At 37.1% G+C, this 20,014-nt stretch overlaps 1 protein-coding gene across 12 annotated transcripts in view; it reads right to left on the bottom strand.

Moving 5' to 3' along the window:
• TRPS1 (transcriptional repressor GATA binding 1) overlaps nucleotides 1-20,014 on the bottom strand; it is a 239,541-nt gene that overhangs the window by 37,236 nt on the left and 182,291 nt on the right. The gene's annotated exons all lie outside the window — the stretch shown is intronic.

Genomic DNA, 20,014 nt, shown 5'->3' with positions numbered 1-20,014 from the left:
ATTTTAGGTATTAATTTTCATGTCTTTTAAATGCATATTTTCAAACTGAAAACTTGTATTTTTTGAATAATGTAACAGTCCTGTGGAAAAATGCTTCTTAGTTATCTGAGAGATGCTGAAATACCATCACATTTTTCTTGTTGTCTGGCATTCAGGACTTTAAGCTGTCAGTTATTCTCTAAGCCCAATTACATTTGTCTATGGCCCCTAATCAGACTGTGAGCACAACTCTGGTAGCTGCAACCATTTAGTAATTCATCTTCTGCAGGTTATTGTGTTAGCCCTGTGAGTCGTCACGATTACTCTTAGGTTCATTTGAGGATTTAATGAGTGAATTTTTGGACACCAAGGAATGCAATGAACCTACAATCCATTGCTTTTTATCAACTATTTATTACTTTACAGTATAAATTCTGTAGAAGTTTATTACTTATGTATTTTTCAGCTGAACTAATAGACTTAAAATGCCAGACAAATACTGAATGTGTTTAGTGTACTACAGATGTACACTAAGAATTTGAAAATCAGTGACTTATTTTATGTTTCCACAGTTAAGCAGATAGAAAAAAAATCTGAAGAATATGGAAATTTCTGGAAATTCAAGTATAATGAAATAAAAACAACTGTTTTCTCGAAAGATAAAACAAGATAAATCTGGATCCAAAACCTTGCTCTTGAAATAGCCGGTCCCAGCAGCAAGATTGTGTCTTCTTTGGGGTTTTACTTTCCTTTCTTCTCAACAAAATTTCTCAATTGCTAAGAGCTGCATGCCATGATGGAAGCAGTTGGGACTCACAGCCTTTTACTACATCATTCCAGTAGATGTTGCAGAAAGATGTGCAGACAAGATTAGTTGGCCTGCTATCCAAAACTATGAAATCCTGAGCTAAGAAGAGCTGCAGGAGACAGACTGCATTCTTGAATAAAATATCAAGAGGTCCTACAAAAGATTGTAAGTCACATTTAACTGATGGTCAGAGTCTATCAAATAACACACTGATAGCTTTAAGACAACTGACTACATGAGACCAGGAAAAGCAGAGTGAACTTTTCATTTGGAAAGAGAGTTTACTCTTCTATTTTCAGTATCCATGATTACAATGTTGGTGAATTTTTAGCAGTCCATCTGAGATAAATAATTCTGAACAATATCATTTCACCATTTATTTTGCCTGTCACTTTGAGGGAAAGTTGTTACAGGGCTACAGCCAACTCAGATGTTTATTTATGTCCTTTGAGAGGTAAGGAGAAAAAAAAAGCCATGAAGAACAAGACAGTGAAGAGGAAAAAGAAACAGGTTGGCATGGTCATCGAGTTCCTGGTAAGATCGATTCAGCAGCAGCCAACAGCAACATCGCTCCCCCAGGGCTGCACGAGTGCCCTGCCTCTCTTTGGTCTGCGTCATGTAGGTGCCCAAACATTACACCAAACAAGATCATATAAACAACTACCCAAATAGATACCCACAGTCAATTTACACAGCTGGAACATAAATGCCAACACCTGCTCTCTTACTTCGGCAGCCAAAAAAATGTCCTAGTTGGACTCACTCTTTCCAGAGTAGCTTGGGAAAGTTGGGGTGGCCCAGATGTTGGATGGACACGTTCCATGGACAACATCTACCTGGGGTCCACAGGCAGCTTGGAACTGCTTTCCAATCAGAGACACTAGGATTTCTGACCAGTCGTGTTAGTCGTAAACTGCACTGCATGTATGTAACAAACACCCAGTTCAAACAGAAATGTCAGATAGCAGCTAGACCCAGGCTTAGGTAATTAGGAAAGCCACATTGTTCCAAAGGAGAAAATCAGAGCAACAACTGAAGTTTACTATTTATGTGTAAATAAATGACTGGATTTTGCAGCAATTCCTAGCAACAAAGATGAAAATCACGGTCTGAAACTGGTACGAAAACAGAATCAGCTAAATTTCCAGACAACATGGGGATGGTTAAACCATCCAGGGAACTTGGAAAGCTATCATCTGATTTCAACCTCAACCTTTCAGCACAAACTCAAAGGAAAATCAAGACAGGCACCAAGAAACATTTGCTTTCATCACCTGAATCACATTCTTTTTGATCCATATGCTCTGTGGTTTCCATTGCCTGAAAACATCCGTATGAAAGATCTACAAGGAGACAGAGACAACTGCAATGTTGTTCTTCTAAATGTTAGCCTCAGAATAAGAAGATAGAAAAGTGGAGACAGAGACAAAGAGAAATGATATCACCTACTTCTTTGCATGTATAAAGCCCAGAAAAAGAACTGTATAACTTTAGTTAAAGTACGTAAGCCATTCAAAATAAAATAATAAAAAAGCAAATCAGTAAAGAATAGAATTTGGACAGTAGAATCTAAGTATATGAGGGGATGGAAATAATTATATTGCTCTATATATCTTAAATATAGGAAATACTTAAATAGTTCTCAAATGCATAAAACATTGCCTACATCTACTGCAATTGCAACAGATTTGATTATTTTGATATACTTAATTGTTTTATACTTTACAATCTATTCAAGTCATATAAAGAAAGTAGAAGACATTCTGAAAACAAAAAAATGAGTGATAAACACTTCAGACAGGTTGCTGTTTTCAGGTGTTTCCTCCAGCATTTTTTTTCTCCCTTTTTTCTCAATATGATCAATTAAAAATGAATGCAACCAAAATCCACTCTGCAATTCCAAGTCTTTGAAAACTGACATTTCAATGTAAAAAGAATAACTACTGTTGCCATTACATCAATGCTCTGCACAAAAATTTCCCGCTATTATCTTGAAAGCTTTAAATGCCTATCTTTGGAAAAAGAGAGATGAGACGTATTGTTAAATGCAGCAAATGGATGGGTTTTTAAACAGCAATATTAAGGCTGTATGTAATAAATACTGTGGGCTAAAAAGAATATGCAGAGCTTCCCAGTGTATCCACACACATTGAACTAAATCTGCTTGTTGTACTCTTTTGAGTTTAGGAGCCTCCAAAGACTTGGATAAGATATAAGAGGAGAACAGGCCATTCCCTACCCTTTGGCATTCTCTATCTATACAAAGGGCAGAGCAGCCAAGTTCTGCTATGTATTACTGTGAAAATATCCCACAAACAGTACATAAAAGTCCCATATTTTGGTCAAATCTATTCTAGATACATACATGCAAGTACAGAATTAGACCAGTGGAAATTAACTAAAGAGTTGCAGATGGCCCTGTATATAAAGCAGTACAATACAAGAAAGACCATCTGGAAATATGTTTTGTCCTTAACCAATTTTTTTAAACTCCTTTCTACTTTCCTTTTCTAGATGCAATTTTTCATTATGCAATGAAGATGTGTTTGTTTCAGTTTCAGAAAAGAAGGAAAGAAAAAAGAACTTGAGCTATACACCTGCCAAGTCAGAAATCTGAAACAGAGGTGAGGGAAGTCAACATCTTAACTATCAAAATTACGTGGTGATAATTGGTAAGTGTTTAGAAGGTACAGTTACAGACTGAATCCTTAATGATTTTGCATGATAGCTAAAAGACACATATTTAGCAAAGAGATTGCTCAGGGAACAAGAAGATACTCTTTGAGAGGGATGAATGGAATTCCCGTTTCTCCCATCCACGGGAATGACATTTCAGTGTGAGCATCAAGGTAGCTTGTAAAAGTCATGCAGGCACCCACCCTGCCTTGCTACAACCCTACTGTGTTTTTGCCACCAGATTCAGGGTAGAAATCATGAGACAAAAGGCATATAGTGAAATGCTGTTATACTGCCATGCTCACAGCAAAATGGTTCCTGCTCAGTTGTAGTGGGGTATGATTTGGCACGAGAGGAGGTACCTGCACTGCTGGGAAATAGGAGACTTCTGATCCCCACACCATCAGCCTCAAGGTGCCTGTCTTCAAGTACCACATTAGCTGATTTCTCACATGGATTAATGTTTTTCAGTTATAAGATACTTTAAACTTACAGTAAAAACGATTTAATTAGCTTTCACTCTTAGGAATGCCTTGCGATGAAATGTTATAGTATATTTTTCCTATCCTGAAGTAGGGGGAATAAGTCCCTTTAGCATAAATGTCCCATTAGCGACTCTGCATGTGGTGTGTTTTAGATTATATTTCCAGGCTAATACGTTATGGCCCGGGACAAATAAAACCAAAATAAATTATATCCATCTTTCTATAAATTCCGTTATGGCTTAATTGTAAGATTCCCCCTCCCTTTTTTTTTTAATTTGGCATTTTTTAATATCCAAAGTGCTTGCATGTGTTTCTTCCCTTCTGTTCCTCCTCCTTCTCTCCTCTCTGAGCTGAGGGAGGCTGGCAATTTGTCACTTTGATAAGCAAAAGTGGGAGCAACTTACAGAGCTTTATGTCTTTTTTTTGTTGTTGTTTTGTTGATTTTTTTTCTGTATTAGTTACTGTACCTACAGCCAACAATCAACAGTATTACATATGCAACACCAAAATTATGCACTGCATTTTTCTTATGTCCACCTACATCATGCTTATTTTCACATTTATACATCACACATACTATGAAACAAGTATACAAACACTATGAAACAACGTGCTCTTTTAATTCAAATTCTTTTCTTCAGTTTTTTTTTTCTCGTATGGCATAAACAGGGTTGCATTAACAGCATTTTATTATTATTATTATTTGTGAGACACACACACTGCTAGTGTATCAGGTCAAGTGCTCTGTAACCTGCTTATCAGCAGTTACCACTAGATACAGTTTAAGAGAACAATTCAGAAATGGTTTTGATTGATTGCAACAAACTGGCAGTATAATTGCACTCAAGCCATTAGGAATCCAATTGAACCCTGATCGAGTACTTCATTACTCCTGCTCTTTTCACAAGGGCACACCATCCCAAGTAATATTTTATATATTATAAAAGGTTAGGTTTGAAAAATTAGCATTACAAATGTCACATTTACTTCCAGCTGGAAATGTGCAACAATGTGTGACAATACTGAATAAAATGTTGAAACATGTTTTCCTTTTGTTTTACTTTACTCATTTTTGTAATACAACACTGGTTACTGGAAAATGCCTTACAGCTTTATTCAAAACACATGTTCAAAGATCTGAATGAAAAAAGCTTTGACTCTCTCTGGAACATCTAACCGATATATCATTTGTGTGCTTTAAATTTTTTTCTTACTGTCAAGAACACTTTTATGTCTTTAAGATTTATTTAAACTAGTTTATTATATAATGAAGCTTGTCAGATCATAAGAACAAAGTCAAACAATATGCTCTATATCAAAGTATAACATTTAACATATAGATTTAAGTATACATATCAAGTACAATGCAATCAAGCAGAGTTTAATCTGAAAATGCAAATGGTTCAGATTATTAAAGCCACATCTGTCCTTTGAAGCATAATTTAGGCTGTTTATCAAAAAGCTATGTGTAATTGTATTATTCCCTCCCACCAAACATATTTTAGCCATGGATTTCTTCGTTTGAAAACCTTTGGGTTTAACCCTAGGGCCAAAATTTCACAGCCTAAACCACTAACTAAAATATAAACACAAACATAAAATTGAAAATGTGTATAATCGCTTCTAGTCTACAATCTATTACATTAGGACAGTCGTTTTGATTACATTAATCTAATGGTGATAACAAACTTGCATAAACTACCAAGTATTAAAACTGAGTTTTCATATTTCTTTTTCTGTATTTGTAAATATACATTGCTTCATCAAATCCTGCTACTGTGCATAAGCCTGTCTGAGGCAATACAAAAGGTGGGACTCGGGTTTCTTTTGCTTTGAGCAACAATAACAATTTTAAATATATACTCCCTGTTGCTCAACAGGGGAACACTCCTGAAATATGTAACACATCTTCTGTATTTTAAAATGGAGTGCCTCCACTATGCGGGTAGAGAATGCACACTTTATTTTAAAATGCTACTGCAGTAATTTGAATCATTTACATATTGCAATATTTCTTGTACTGATCCAGTTAAATGTAAATTCTTGCAAAGATCGACAGGAGATTTTCTCCACTGTAAAGATAAAATTTCTGTAAATTTAAACTAAATTATAAAGTCTGCCATGCAAGTGATCCATTAATCCTGTCTAAAAAGCATGGGAATTTACTTATTGATGGATATCTATACTGCTGTGTAATTCTGCAAAGGTCTAGCAATTGTGCATAGTATAGTAATAGTTCTCATTACATGCAGTACTACTACTAAAACATTTGTGCTTTAAGACACATTAAAAATGCCTTCTTCTGCACAAAAGAAGGAGTTTTTATGAGTTCCTGGAAATCTGAGTGTTCTACTTAGTTCTTGTGAGTCTAGTAAAAAGCAACACGCTACACAGTTGATACTCATTAAAAAAAAAAAGTTTCAAAACTTTTACTATTAAAATGGATGTATAGATTAAAAACATCATTTTCTTCAATACGCTTCATTTTGAAAGTCACAGGCCATACATTAATATATCTGTTTATTCTCTATGTAAGAAATCAATTACTCAGATGCTCACCTGTCGGTGCCCATGAAAAGAGAGAAATTCTTCAGTGGTCTTTGATTTGGGGGGAATTGACTTCATAATGCCAATTTATGCATATACATCAAATATCCACAGGGCACTCAAATATGTAACAAAGTGAAAGGTGTTAATTTAATTACGGTTTATCCTTTTTCTTCCAGTCCCATATGGAGAAGTGCCCTTCCCTACAACAAAATGCCGAGCTAAAGTGCCGGGGGTTCAGCAGGGCAGAATTCTTGTTCAGGACAAAACCCCTCATCTTCCCAGAAATTTTTACTCTTTAATTCACAGAGAAAGAGCAGTATGGAAGAGGAAGCAAAGCAGCACTAAAAAAGCATTACTTCATCATATCCTAATTTGGTTGGCTGATCTTAAATGTATATATAGTCCCACTAAGCAAATGAAATAACTTTTAAAACAGACACCAATGGTTATTCTCTTTCACAACGCAGACATTGTTTGATAGAATTTACACACCATGGGTAGCTTGTTAGATAAATAATAGAAAAACGAGTACAGTATTACAGTGTCTATTTATAATACAATCTGGGGATGCTGAAAGCAACAACCAAGATTTTAAGGTGCTTTTACAATATTGCAATATGTTAAAAAAAATACAACTGCCCCAAAGTATCCCAACTAAAATAATACACGTTCCAGATAAGCAAAATAAAAGACTGTAATGAGTGGTAGAACTATAGCCACCCACAGCTTCCAGCCCTACAGTCTTCATATATGTTACTGAGCACCAGGCCAGGTTCACAGCAGGCTCAGAAGGTTAACAAATCAGGCTCCAGTGGGCCAAGTAAGATCCCAGAGTCAACATCTTTTTCACTGTTTATATCAGTTACATTATAATAAACTGTTCCACATGGGGATAATAAATGTTACCCCAGTGGCAGACACATAGACAACCATATTTGCTAGAATAAACAATGTTAGGACAAAGGGAGTTTGAGTTTGGTGGAGGGGGACAGAAAGATTAATGGAATAATCCTACCTCAGGATTTCCTTGATTTTGTAGGCTTAGATCCCAATCTGAATGTCTTTTAACACTTCTTTATGCATAAGACTATTGCTTTTTTATTCTGATAAAGTAAGCATTTGCATGTCAAAATCAGAAGCACTTACAGTCTCCGCAACATTTCTCCAAACATAAAAATAGAGCATTTGGTCCAGGTCCAATAAAGGTTTTAGTCATCTAAAATGGGACCTAGTTTGTCCTTAGGTGCCTGGTTCCCAAACTATGAGCTACATTACCCATGCTTTGCAGCCATTAACCCTGAAAACAGCTCTGGCTTTTACCTGGAAGTTCCTCAGCTGCATGAAGTTCTCCATCTTGCTATTCACAGAGCTACCTGTGCCTCAGGAGCTCTCTGGCTGTCTCCTGCATAAGCTCAGCAGGAGTCTGGAAAACAGGCAAAGCACACTGAAATGTCTCTTAAAAAATAATCATAGCACTGAGTGCATAAAAATTTCAGAGTAGCTGGGACTACATCCACCTGCAGACAAGTATGGTAATACTTTCTTCTAGCTTAGTTGTTATAACACCTGCACAAAAAATAGGAGAGGTTGACACTAGATTTTCACTCAGGGTCAAGCCTTCTTGAAGCAAAGACCACCCTTCAAGAAGGAATTCAAGAAGCAAGGGATAGAAGAAGCAAGAAGAAGCCTGATTCTGGAGCTCAGTATCTGGTTCAAGAGTGCTACTTCACTGTTTTATCTCCAGGAGATGCTGATATTACGCCATGTTAGGCAGAAAATCTCATCCTCATTTTCCAAATGAATGGTTGCATTCTTTTTGTGCCAAGAACATAAAGAAATTCTTTTAAAATTTGGCCCCCAGCCTACACCTCATGGATGTCACTAGTAACCTCCCTCCATTTAAAAAAAATCCCCTTTGAGCAGAACTTTCCGTTGCCTCCTTGAGTCAGTCACAACTTTTCATTACTCACAGAGAAAAACCTATACAATGCTTCAACTGTTCAAGTGACTTCTTGCACCCCAGATCAAATGTAAGATCAATAATTAAGGACAAAATGCTTTTATATTGCCTGCAGGTAAACAATCATGTACACTTATTAGTTCAGCAAGTGCCTTCCTGTGCTGACAAGGAACTCATCTTCACCTCAGGAACTGAGAAAGGTTATTAAAGAACTGAAACTGGGCGAAACCAGCACCCAGAAAACAACCACTGAAAGTATCTCATGGATAAGGAGAGGCTTCCTTCCACACAAATTCCCACATCCCACATATCTTTCTTAGTCTTTTAAAGTCAAGAACTTGAGTAACTGAAGTTTGCTAAGATGACACTAACATAAATGGAGAACAAACGAGAACAAACAATTAATGATGTAATTTGTCTAGTCTCTCATCAGTTATGGCCAGGCATGAATTGAGAGAAGAATGAGAAGCTGGTTTATAACAAGCACATTTCTGGAACAGTCTTTCCACAAGAATAGCAGAGTTAAAAAAAAAAAATGTTCTATGTATTTTAAAATAGAAGTTGATCTAATTATTACAAGGCCAATGTGATTGTGCAGGGCAGTGACGCAGGAGGTCTCTTCCAGCCATGTGCTGCTCCCGTTATGGGTCCAGACAAACTGTACAGAAAAGTTTCTCTCTTCTTCTCCAAAGAGCATCTAGTTTGATTATGATTTCGTAGTGGTTCTCAGACCTTCTGGAAATTTGTCAGAAGTCTAATTACTGGGAAAGGTACGGATAAATGAAAGCTGGATTAGAGATGTAGCTATACTGTAGTACACTGTGCCTGGCTTCCTGGTAAAATATACTATCCTGTTATACTGAAGAAACCTATCTAGGAAAACCATAGGCCTGTTAACATAAAAAATGAGCTGAAAAGCCAGACTGGACAAAAATCCAATTGTCAAGATGAGACTGTCTGCAGTGGCCCAAGTTTCTCACTTGCAGTTGCATAAGAGGCTTTTTGGGTTGCAGTATTCTTGGCAGCCTGAGCAAGAACAGAGACCGTTCAAGTTACACAACTACAACGTCATTAGTGGCTTCTGAGGAGTGTGCCCAGAGCTGCCCGAGTAAGTTAGAATTATACTAAAACATAAGCTGCTAGTTACAATCTTCCCTGTTGTGTACTCAAGTCATAATCATATCACTGTTTCTCATCCAAAGCATACCAGCGAGCTGTGGGAGCACTGGCTTGCCTGCCTCATTGCCAGGCCATAGACAGCCCCCTGCGTCTGTTTTCCTGCCCAGTTATTAGCATCTTTTAAGAACTGAAAGCCTGGAAAAGCATTAGTCATTCATTTTTATTTTTCATTTTTAGCAAGGTCAAGGGACGGCTTGAGAAACTGGTATATTCAAACACCAGATACGCCAGCACAGATCTCTTGCCGAGTCAGTTGTTCTTCCATTGTCACTGACAGCTTACTCTATTATTTGTGCAGATTTTTTTCAGTCCCTCACCAACTTTTGCATAGGACCTTTTACTTTGTTATTGTTCTTACATTCTCATTTACTCAGTTCTCTCTTTTGCTGTACTGAACAAATTTGGTGATCATTCCCATTTTCCTAAGAAATCAGACTTAGTCACTCACCTTGAAGCATGCTAAAACCAAACACACTCAGACTTCATTAGAAGTACTGCCAACTAGTGATTCCCTGAGCAAGGAGATGCTGTTCTTAGCTCTTTACTAACACTAGTATGTAACTGGTAACTAACTAGTATGAACTGATATTTTCCATCTTATTACATTATCAAGTACGTTAAATCTTTTATTTTAGTATAGCAAACTGCACTAGGATGCGTAGGAGGCATAACAGCACCTCATGATCAATTTAAGCAAGTATTTTTAAAATAATCAATTGCTACAGGAACTACAATATTAACCTGAGTCCCCAGTTTGAACTCTGTTGTTTTGGATACTGCACAAAACCCATCACCAAACTGAATTAAAAATTTTCTTTGGCCATTTCCTTTTTATCCTTCTCTTTATCCTCTTTAACTGCAGCAGCTCATCTTTAAGGAGAGAGTACATAATTTATGAGATCAAAATACCAAATGATCTTTTAATAATGCAAAATTTTAAAAGTCATCTTGACTTTTTTTCAAAAAGTCCTTTTCTTAACAGGGTCTTTGCCTAGGCACGTATCCTTTAAAGTATCTAAGGGTCTTAATAGCCTCAGGACAGGATTTTTTTTCTATCAACTTTAATCATGGTTGTACAGTATTAAAGAAAAATAGAAGGTGTCTAAGCTATGAAGAACACAGAGATGACAAGTGAAGTTAAACATGTAACACTGGTACGAGCATCTGTGAGATGTCTAACATTCCTACTGCCAGAGCAGGAGCTCCCTCTCTGACTTGTCTTCTGTTTCGATAATGCTGTAATGCCTGACTGCATCCCCAGCCTGGGAGTTAAGGCTACCCCTTCCCACTCTCCTGAAAATGAATAACTTAGAGATATTCTGTAAACATCAAGGAATGTTTTGATCAAGTCGATCAAGATTTTTCAGAAAAGAATTTTGAAGTGTCCCATCTGATTGAATGGTTTTCAGGCAGGAGGGGTTGTGATGCTGTTCAGAAAGAGAACCAGAGAACCACCCTAAATTGAAGGTATTCAAAATGCCAAGATTTAATATTTACACGTTCTTTTTTTTTTTTTTTACCCCTTCTGATTGTTTGATCAGAAATCCCATAGCAAATCAAATGCTCTCTATTACTCCTTGTCTGTCATGTCACTAAAAATCTACGTTCTAGAAAGAGAATGCATAAAGCATTTCACTTTGACATTTGTGGTTTCTGAAATCACTGACATAAGAGAAAACATTTTTGCTTAAAGTAGTCAAAATGATAACTGACCTTTCACTTATGTTGACCAAATGTATTATGTGCCACTCAATCACTGGTATCTATCATTCTTAATTAACATCTACACAATAAAATAGCTCAGTTCAGAAGTGTATTAATTAGTTGTTTTATGACTCTGCTTCCTATTATCCAGGCTGTACAGCAAGAACCATAAAAAGACCGTCATTTTCCAGCACAAAGGGGCAGTATATGTTACACATGATTCATGAAAGTTTCATTAATATTTAAGTTTGTGTGGTTTAGAGAAGCAGAAGGGAATGAGCTGTTTGTTCTTACTTCACGCCCAGAGGACTTAGTTCAATTTTCAGTCCAGTACAAATTGCACAGTGTGATAGGGCAGAAAAACTGCTTTGTGTATATCCTTTCATTCATATCGTGAGACACAAATCAAAATAAAAACATGAAAAATATGTGAATTCAGGCATCTCTCTTCAAAATTCAGTGTACTGATAAAGAAATCTAATGGAGGAAAAATCAAAGAAAACATCCATCCTTTGAAACAGCAACATTTGACAGAGAGCAACCATATACTGTATTATTTGTATTTAAATTAATGGTATTTCTTTCCTGTTTTAATGTTGCAGTTCAAAGAACAGTGATAATAAAAAAACGAGATAGCATTCGCTACAATATCTGTTGTGATGATGTCATTTGGGACTGTGTATCTCACACCCGAAGTTTAGAAAGATAATCTACCTGAAAGTACTACTGCAAGCTGAAACTAGAAATAAGGATTCATTTAGTCTTTTGTTTCAGAGACCTGTCTGGGGCAAAGTGCACGACTACAAGCTCAAAGGAGAAACAAAAGCTGCAGAAAGATGAAATACTTGAAGATTAAAGAAGAAAAAAAAAATAACAACGCTTGCATAGCAGCAAGATGTGTAAGCAAACTCTTAAAGAGAAAATATGAGTTTGTCCTGTGTGCATTACTAAAAGACATGTAAAGATGTTTAACTTTAAAAAAAATTCAGTGCATGGGGATTGTCTGAATTCAGGCATGCACTGGAGATCTGGTTAGCAGAGCGGATCCCCCCAGCACAGCCGGCCTCAGCTCCCAGAAGGAAAACCCATCGACACCAATAGGCATGCTGAGCTCTGACCGAGAGCAGAACACGCAGGAGGGATTCGCACCACCAAGATCAGAGGAGAACGCAGCTGGAAGTGTTCGGTTCAACAGACGAGGGATCAACTACTTTTGCCAGCTGTCTATTTAGCATCTTTCTTTCTCAGGACTCTCCTTTATCAAAGAAGACATAATAATATTATACAGTGAATATCAACTGTGCAATCAAGAGATCTGATATGGCAAACGCTTAAGTTTGGCTTTTCCATTATGCAGCAGACTTGCTGAAGGGAGAATGAAGTTTCAGAATATGAAATGGGAAGATGGTCACTTTGATTACAAAGTTAAGCCAATTAAAAGAGAAGTGGATGCCATTTATGATAGCCATGGATCGGTTTTAATATTAACTCACTAAAGCTCCAATGAGAGCATCAGTCCTTTAATAGGCAGTAAGAAGATTCATCAGTCTTGTAGCAAAGAAAATTCAGGCTAGTATCACAGAACAGGAGGTTATGTGAGGAATCAGGGGGCTCTCACCTCCTGAGATGATAAATCACAGGGAAAAAAAATCAGCTCCACCTGTCCTACAGTTTGGAGGCAGAAGAGAAAATGAGTGATATACTGACATGGATTCTACTGAGATTTCACCAGCCATTTTTAGAAATGTCAAAGATTCATTGTATTTATGGCTAGGAAGGACATCTTGTGTATCACAGGCCATTAAATTTCAACTCATTGCCGCTGGATCCAAGTCAGTATTTTGTATTTGGCTATATTTTTGTGTATTGGGCTAAAACAGGCCTCTGAAGAGACACCTCATCTTGATTTGGACAAACCAAGAGACCCCACTGGCAGTTTCTCTCAGCTTTTTATCTCTAATCTGAATTTATAAAACCTCAGCTTAGAGACTCCAGTTTTCACTATGCTTCTCTCAATTGGAAAAATATGCTCATTAGCACATTGCATTCTCTCTTCTGGAAGATCCTATGTATGGCAATCAAAACAGCTTTTTTTTTAATTTTTTTTTCTATGTGCTACATGGACTGAACTGTAAATTACCCACCAAATATAAGGCTGTACTGTCCAACTTGTCTATTCGACTTCTATTTAGTATGTTTTTACTACATACTATATCCAGGACTGACTTCACCCTTGTAGTAGTAATTTCGCAATTATTTTGAATGCCCAGTGAGGATGTTTAATAGTATTGGCTCTGTAATTAGCATTTATGTACTCTAAACATTTCTAATGAGTTGTGATTCCCCACTAATGACAACTTTTTGAGGTTTGTCAATTAACCTATTTAACTGTATATGATAATGGTATCTTAGAAATGCTAAATATCAGTCCAAATATCTTTTATATACTAAATCAAATACCCTTAGAAAATCTACGCTTCTGTCTAGGAAACTTTTCTTAAGTTTGAAAAATACTTTTTAGAAACATTAAAGACACAAGCTTAAATAGCTTTGTTCTCTGCTTTCTACACCTCTGTGAAAAATAAACTCAGGTACAATTTAGCCTTCTTAGTGAGACATACAATGCTCAAAATGTTACCTTTGGATCACAGTTCTTAAACCACATGAGTAATACTCAGTCAACTGGAAAACCATTCACATTCATGAAATATATACAAACATTATTACATCAAGACACATGATATAACAATAGAAGTTATTCTAAATATATATATTTTTCAATTAGCTCACTCCCAGCGAGACATGGAGATGAAATTTGGTATTAAAATGACAACTAAGAGGAAAAACTTTTTTCATCATATGTCAGGAGAATTTATATAAATTGTATTTGTTCTGCTACTTAGGATAATAAATTAAGTTTTCTGTAATACCACTCCTCACATAGGGCTTTACACTCTTCTAGGTTTTGAAATTTGACTCCTGTTTTGATTTTGAAATGTGTGTTTGTTTTTTTTCTTTGCAGATAGAAATTAGTCCTCAAAAGAATTCGTCCATGAAGTCAACATGGTAACACATACTGTATCTTTCAAAAGTCATATACACAGACAAATAACATGAGAAAGATGCGGTCTTAACAGGAAACAAATCCAAAATCTGCTGTATGTTGAAAGGCTGGAAGTCTAATCAAGTTACTGAAGATCTCTTTTGTACTGAGTGATTGACAAAGTATAATCTGGGCACAGACAGATTGTCTGCTCGGCCATACATGTACATACCTGTTATGTTTTGCTAAACAATAAGAATTACTTTCCACTTATCTGAAATATAAAACCCACCAAATAATGTAGTAAGTCCTTGATACAGTAATAAAAGCCTAGATGGAAAACTGAAAAGTTATTCTGCTTTATTTATTCTAAACTCTGAGTTATGGTTATAAATATCTAAAAGCCAGATTCTGATCCCATGACAACTACAGAAGTAGATCTGAAATTGATAACCCTACCAATTCAAAATGGGTGCATCAGTGCAACAGCCCATCTCCTCTCAAATCAGAAAAAAATAAATGGATATGGAAAGAAAGTTACTACCTTCATTTACAAGTAAAACATGGCTTTGATTTAAAAAAAAATAGCTTACACAAGATAAATTTAAATTAATAGCTGGACATCTTCAGAAAACATTTGACTTCTCACAATAACATTTCCAAAGCATCTGATGGCACTATTCAGCTCAAAATAGAAAATTTGTTATAATTACTACTGTTGCCATTTTTTTTTCTTCTAGATCCCTCAGCAGTTTACTACAGCTAGTTATTCATTTGTTTATTCAGTGTTCCCTTTGCTGTTGCTGTTCTACAAAGCATCTGTAGAAATATACAAGAGATCTGGTAAAATAATTGACAGCAACTTCAACCCTTACCCAAGATACTACAGTCTGAGATTTACACAAGCGTGAGGCCTGATCCTGTAAGCATGTTCGGTGAAAAGATGAGTTTACTACTTCAAGCATTCCCCCCCAATTTCAACATCGTGATTTAAGGTCTTTGCTTGGTCAACTCAATCCTTTGGGCGTTGTTCTTTATTTTGCATTGCACAAAAGTAAGTGTACAACTATTTCACAAGCCCTTACAGCCAAGGGGGGTAATATCAGGATGAAAGAGACATTGGTATGAGAAATGTTTTGCAGATGCTTATGCTTTATCTTTTGAAGGCACAGTTATATCTACTCAAGAGAAATCAAATGTGCCACTAGGTAACTCAAGATCTATCAAGGAGAAACTGAAAGGAAAATGTCTGCTGCTGTCCATCTCTAGCTGATGTCAGGGTCTGCAAATACATCAAGACAACTGGTTTAAGAAAACCCTAGGAACTTTCTTCTCTGAATGAATTACTCAGGAGGAGATTGGTGGCTACCTCACAAGACCAGCCTTAAGAGGTCCATGAGACAGTGAGCATGTCCTGGTATATTTGCACCCTCCTTTCCTTGTGTATCTCTTGCACCCTCATGTCCCCAGTGCTACAAGGCACATTGTGGTGCTGACACTGGGTGTCTGTGCTAGCTGGACAAACCAGACTCCTGACAGCTGCAAAAAAATAATTCTCTGGATTGACACGAGGCCTAAAAACACAACAAATCTGGCAGCAGTTACAGTATTGGTTCTTCTCTTACAGAAATGGCCCAGAGGAAGTACATGAGAATACTGGTAAATTTAATACTTTCCCACCTCTGGTTTGTAAAAAAATCCTGCTAAATTAAAAGGATTTTTTGTTTGTTTGTTTGTTTTTAAAAAGGCACTCTTCAAAAAAATATATATAAAAGATTATAGCAAAGAAACATTCACAAAGCAGACTGTTATCTTGTATAATATGTGTATAATGTATGTTATACACAGCTCCCTCTCATTTAGTTGCAGATGGCCAAAATGTCCCTCCGCAACAAACCAGCTCAGTGTGAATGTACCAAATACCTCCCTCTTCCTGAGCATGGCTGTCCTTGGTCCACACTGAGGGCAAGGAGGAAGTTTTACATGGGAAAATGTAAATTACTTGCAAGAAGAACTGCTGATGTTGGAACAAACAGTTACCCTGCAGGACCTTTCAAGCTCTGCTCTGGCTGGGTAAACTCAAAAAGAAGCAGAGTTGCCACACTTTGCTGTCATTGCCCAAGGTACAGCCTGAAGATGCTCCCTTCATTGGTTAATGGAGGGAAAGAAAAAGATGAAGTTTCTCCATACCTAGCTTCCTTGCCAATATCCTCTGAGGAAAAATTCCTCTGTAACACTAGATCTAGAGATTAGTTCAATTCTCAGTGTGTGAGTGAATACTATTACTGTGTTTTCTGACAGCAATTCTTAGGACACCCTCTGTAGGCCCCCGCTTCCCCCAAATTTAAGAGCCCCTGAAAGGTTCTTTTGTTCTGCAATTCCCACTTTAAGACATAATCCATATTTTACGCCATCAGTGATTGACACAGAAAGGATTCTTACACCACAAATAAAAGATTATGGCTTAAATACTCCCAGTAATAAAAATGGAGGCCAAAGATGTATTAACAGAATTATTTCTAAATGAATTATTTCCAAAGCTTTCAATCAGCTATTTAAAGCAGTATTTTGGTATCACCCGTGACCCACATTTCTTCAGCTACATCACATTTATCTTCTTTTTTTTTTTTTTTCACCCCTAGGAGGTAAGAGCTAACATTTCAGAGAAGACAATAAACAGTGCAGCAAATGGTGCACTACACCTTTTCCAACGTGCCTACTTTTAAGCCCCGTGTGCACATTTAGAATTGTTCTGTTTAATGTTTCAAGTGGAAGACTGGCTTGGAAAAAAATATATATTGGATTGGGAACAAATTCTGATTCATAACTGTAAGATGATTTATAATGAACGCTATGGGAAGCATACCAGGCAGCTTACACTTGAAACAATACCCACCAGCGATTGTGAACTAACCTCTGAACATCCTTTTGAATATAGATCTTATTTGGGAGATGGTAGAGAAAGAACTTAACCTTATAAACAATTGATGGCCTCCTTGAGCTGATCCTATCTCATCTCCCAACCTATTTATACTTATTTATACAAGCAGTATCCCCAGTTGATGGCAGAAAAGTAAGTGCTGTTCCTGGCAGCAGAGGACCACAGCTCATTTTATCTTTTGATCATCTTTTTATTGTTCACTCAAAAGGCTCCATAGCTGGAGTCTTTTTAAGACAAATAAACACTAGTAAAGAAGTCATTTGAATCTACTCTTTTGAAATTCTGATCTAGCCCAAATAAAAAAACTGTAGCCACCACAGTAGCTGCATTTCCAGTTCACCCCATGCTCCGTCTGATGCAACAGAACATTAAGTGAAGTCTGCTTCCTTTATGAAGCTATATGAGTTGAAAGAAAACATAGTTTGAGCTATGGAATTACTCACTATGTAAATCATAAAACAGATTTACACAAACAGATAAAATTTCCAAACACCTAGATTGTCTCCATGTGCATTAAAATAAAAGCATGATGACTTACACTAACTAACAAGGATTCTTCTTTTTCTTAACCCGTCTTTTTCTTTTTTTTCCCCTACTATTATGAGCATATTTTTCTACAGTTTTAGATTTTTTGCTTAATATAAAGCTGGGTTAAATTTGTAACACATAATGATCTGTTCTAAAATTGTCTATTCTAAAAATAAAGCTGTGCTTACACAAGAGATAGTCACAGTCTCTCCCATTAGGAAAGAATCCAGTCTGCCTAATTTATGTGCTTCACTTAAGATGTTACCTCTGCTCAGAAGACAGGATGGGTGAGCCTGTTTATATAACAATATGTATGTCCTTCCTCGTACCAGTGCTCTAGATTGTTCCCTCTCTTCATTGACTATCCTGAATTCAGGTTTCTCCAGAGATTCACTGATCCAGTAATCCAATAAACTCAAAGCAGGTGTTCATCTATTTCACTAGAAGCATAAAGAAAAACAGAAAAGGTTGGATACCTTGATTCATTAGGGCTGTGACCTGCCTAGCAGTCTCCTGGAAAGGCTGGAAGCTTACAGCAAAGAAGCAATGGCAGCATTATGCCTAATTTTGGCATAGCAATCTAACTGGACTCCCTGAAGCAACTCTGTGTCAAATCAAAAACTGCTCATATGCAAGAAATTTCTCACCAAAGTGCCCTCTCCACCGAAGTGTGAAGTACCCTGATGGGGAACACTCTCCCATCCACCGTGTAAAGCCAGACCACTACATGGCCTTGAATTCAGGAGTCAGACAAGAGCAGGTATGAAGCCTGGTTCTAACCTAGCAGCTGGAAAAATCTGGTCAGAGGGAACCTCCACCTCTTAGTCTCAGTGATGAAGTTGATGTTGTGCCTCCAAAGCAGATTTTGCTACATATGCTAGGATGTCTAAACTGAAGCACCTTCCAGGTTAAATAGGATGGCTAAGTGAAAGTAGAGCGTAGAGAGCTAGGTAGTCCTCGAAAAGAGGTGGACTGGATTGCTGTCTTGAACTTCAAGGGAAATCCAATACAGGAACGCTATGCTAATTTCCCAACAGCTCTTTAAAGAGAATGACTGCCATTTGTGAATGGAAAAGGTAAGCTGCCAGGGCAGTCTCTCGGCCAGGGCACACCAGTACAACCCCACTGACTGCAGCAGTGGGGCTGACAGGCCTCATGGTGGGAGCTGCGCACCGAGTCTGTCAGTGAAACGAGCTGGCTCCGTCAGCACTGGGCCTGAAAACTGTTCTGCTTTCTCATTATTTTCTGGCAGCTTTTGTGGTACTCGCTTTGCAGAACTCAAAAGGTGATTTTCTATTCACTCACTTCGACTTTGGTTTCTAATGACTTTCCTAATGAGGGGATCTCCAACACCACCCACACACACAAATACAGAATATTCTAGATTTACTTCAAACCATTAGCACAAACCCTGGTACCAAACAGGATATCAGCAGCACTTAAACGGCAATTCTATTCATTGTTACAATGAGCCTCTTACTAGTTATCAGAAGTCAATTGCAGAAATGTAACGAGACAGAAACCAGCCTATTTCAAGTCACAGATGTTTAGCTTTTGCCTTGCTTATATTTCATGGAGAACATGACAGGCTTGCTAGGTGCAGAGCTAAGATCAGACATGTTCTACGAGCCTTTGTAGTACAGAAGTGAGATTTTGTCAGATGAAAGAAGTCTTGCTGCTTTCAGAAACACAGTAAACCCTGTAAAAATGAGTTCCATACAGCGTATCACTCCTCACAAGTTATCTTTTCTAGATTTATTTCTTTCCACTGTAACTCATAAAAGATAGAGCCCTCCTGGTCTGTACAGTTATAAACTGTGGTGATCCTGGTGTTAAAACACGATTGTCTTCTCACCTGCCTACCACTAAAACTAGAAATTTCACAAAGCGCGGGTTAGAATTTAATAAAAAAAAAATATATGGAAGCTGTATGAAAAGAAGCTTACAACATACCAAGCTATTTTGTTTTGTTTTCCAGCAGACTTGGAGAGAAAATATGTGCACCTGTTATGAGTAAGAAACATCACCTGTGACCCACCTTAACATTCTTAAAAACATTTTCCCATTTTTTTTACATTAAAAATAATTTTGCCATAGCATGATTTTCTGCTTAAATCCAGGAGTTTTTCCACTGCATAGCCCACAAATAATGAAATAATAT

This window comes from Anas platyrhynchos, chromosome 2 (genome assembly GCF_047663525.1).
Source record: "Anas platyrhynchos isolate ZD024472 breed Pekin duck chromosome 2, IASCAAS_PekinDuck_T2T, whole genome shotgun sequence".
NCBI classification, from domain to species: Eukaryota; Metazoa; Chordata; class Aves; order Anseriformes; family Anatidae; genus Anas; species Anas platyrhynchos.
Note: the sequence above shows the minus strand (reverse complement) of the source record. Positions and strands in the feature narration are given on the sequence as shown.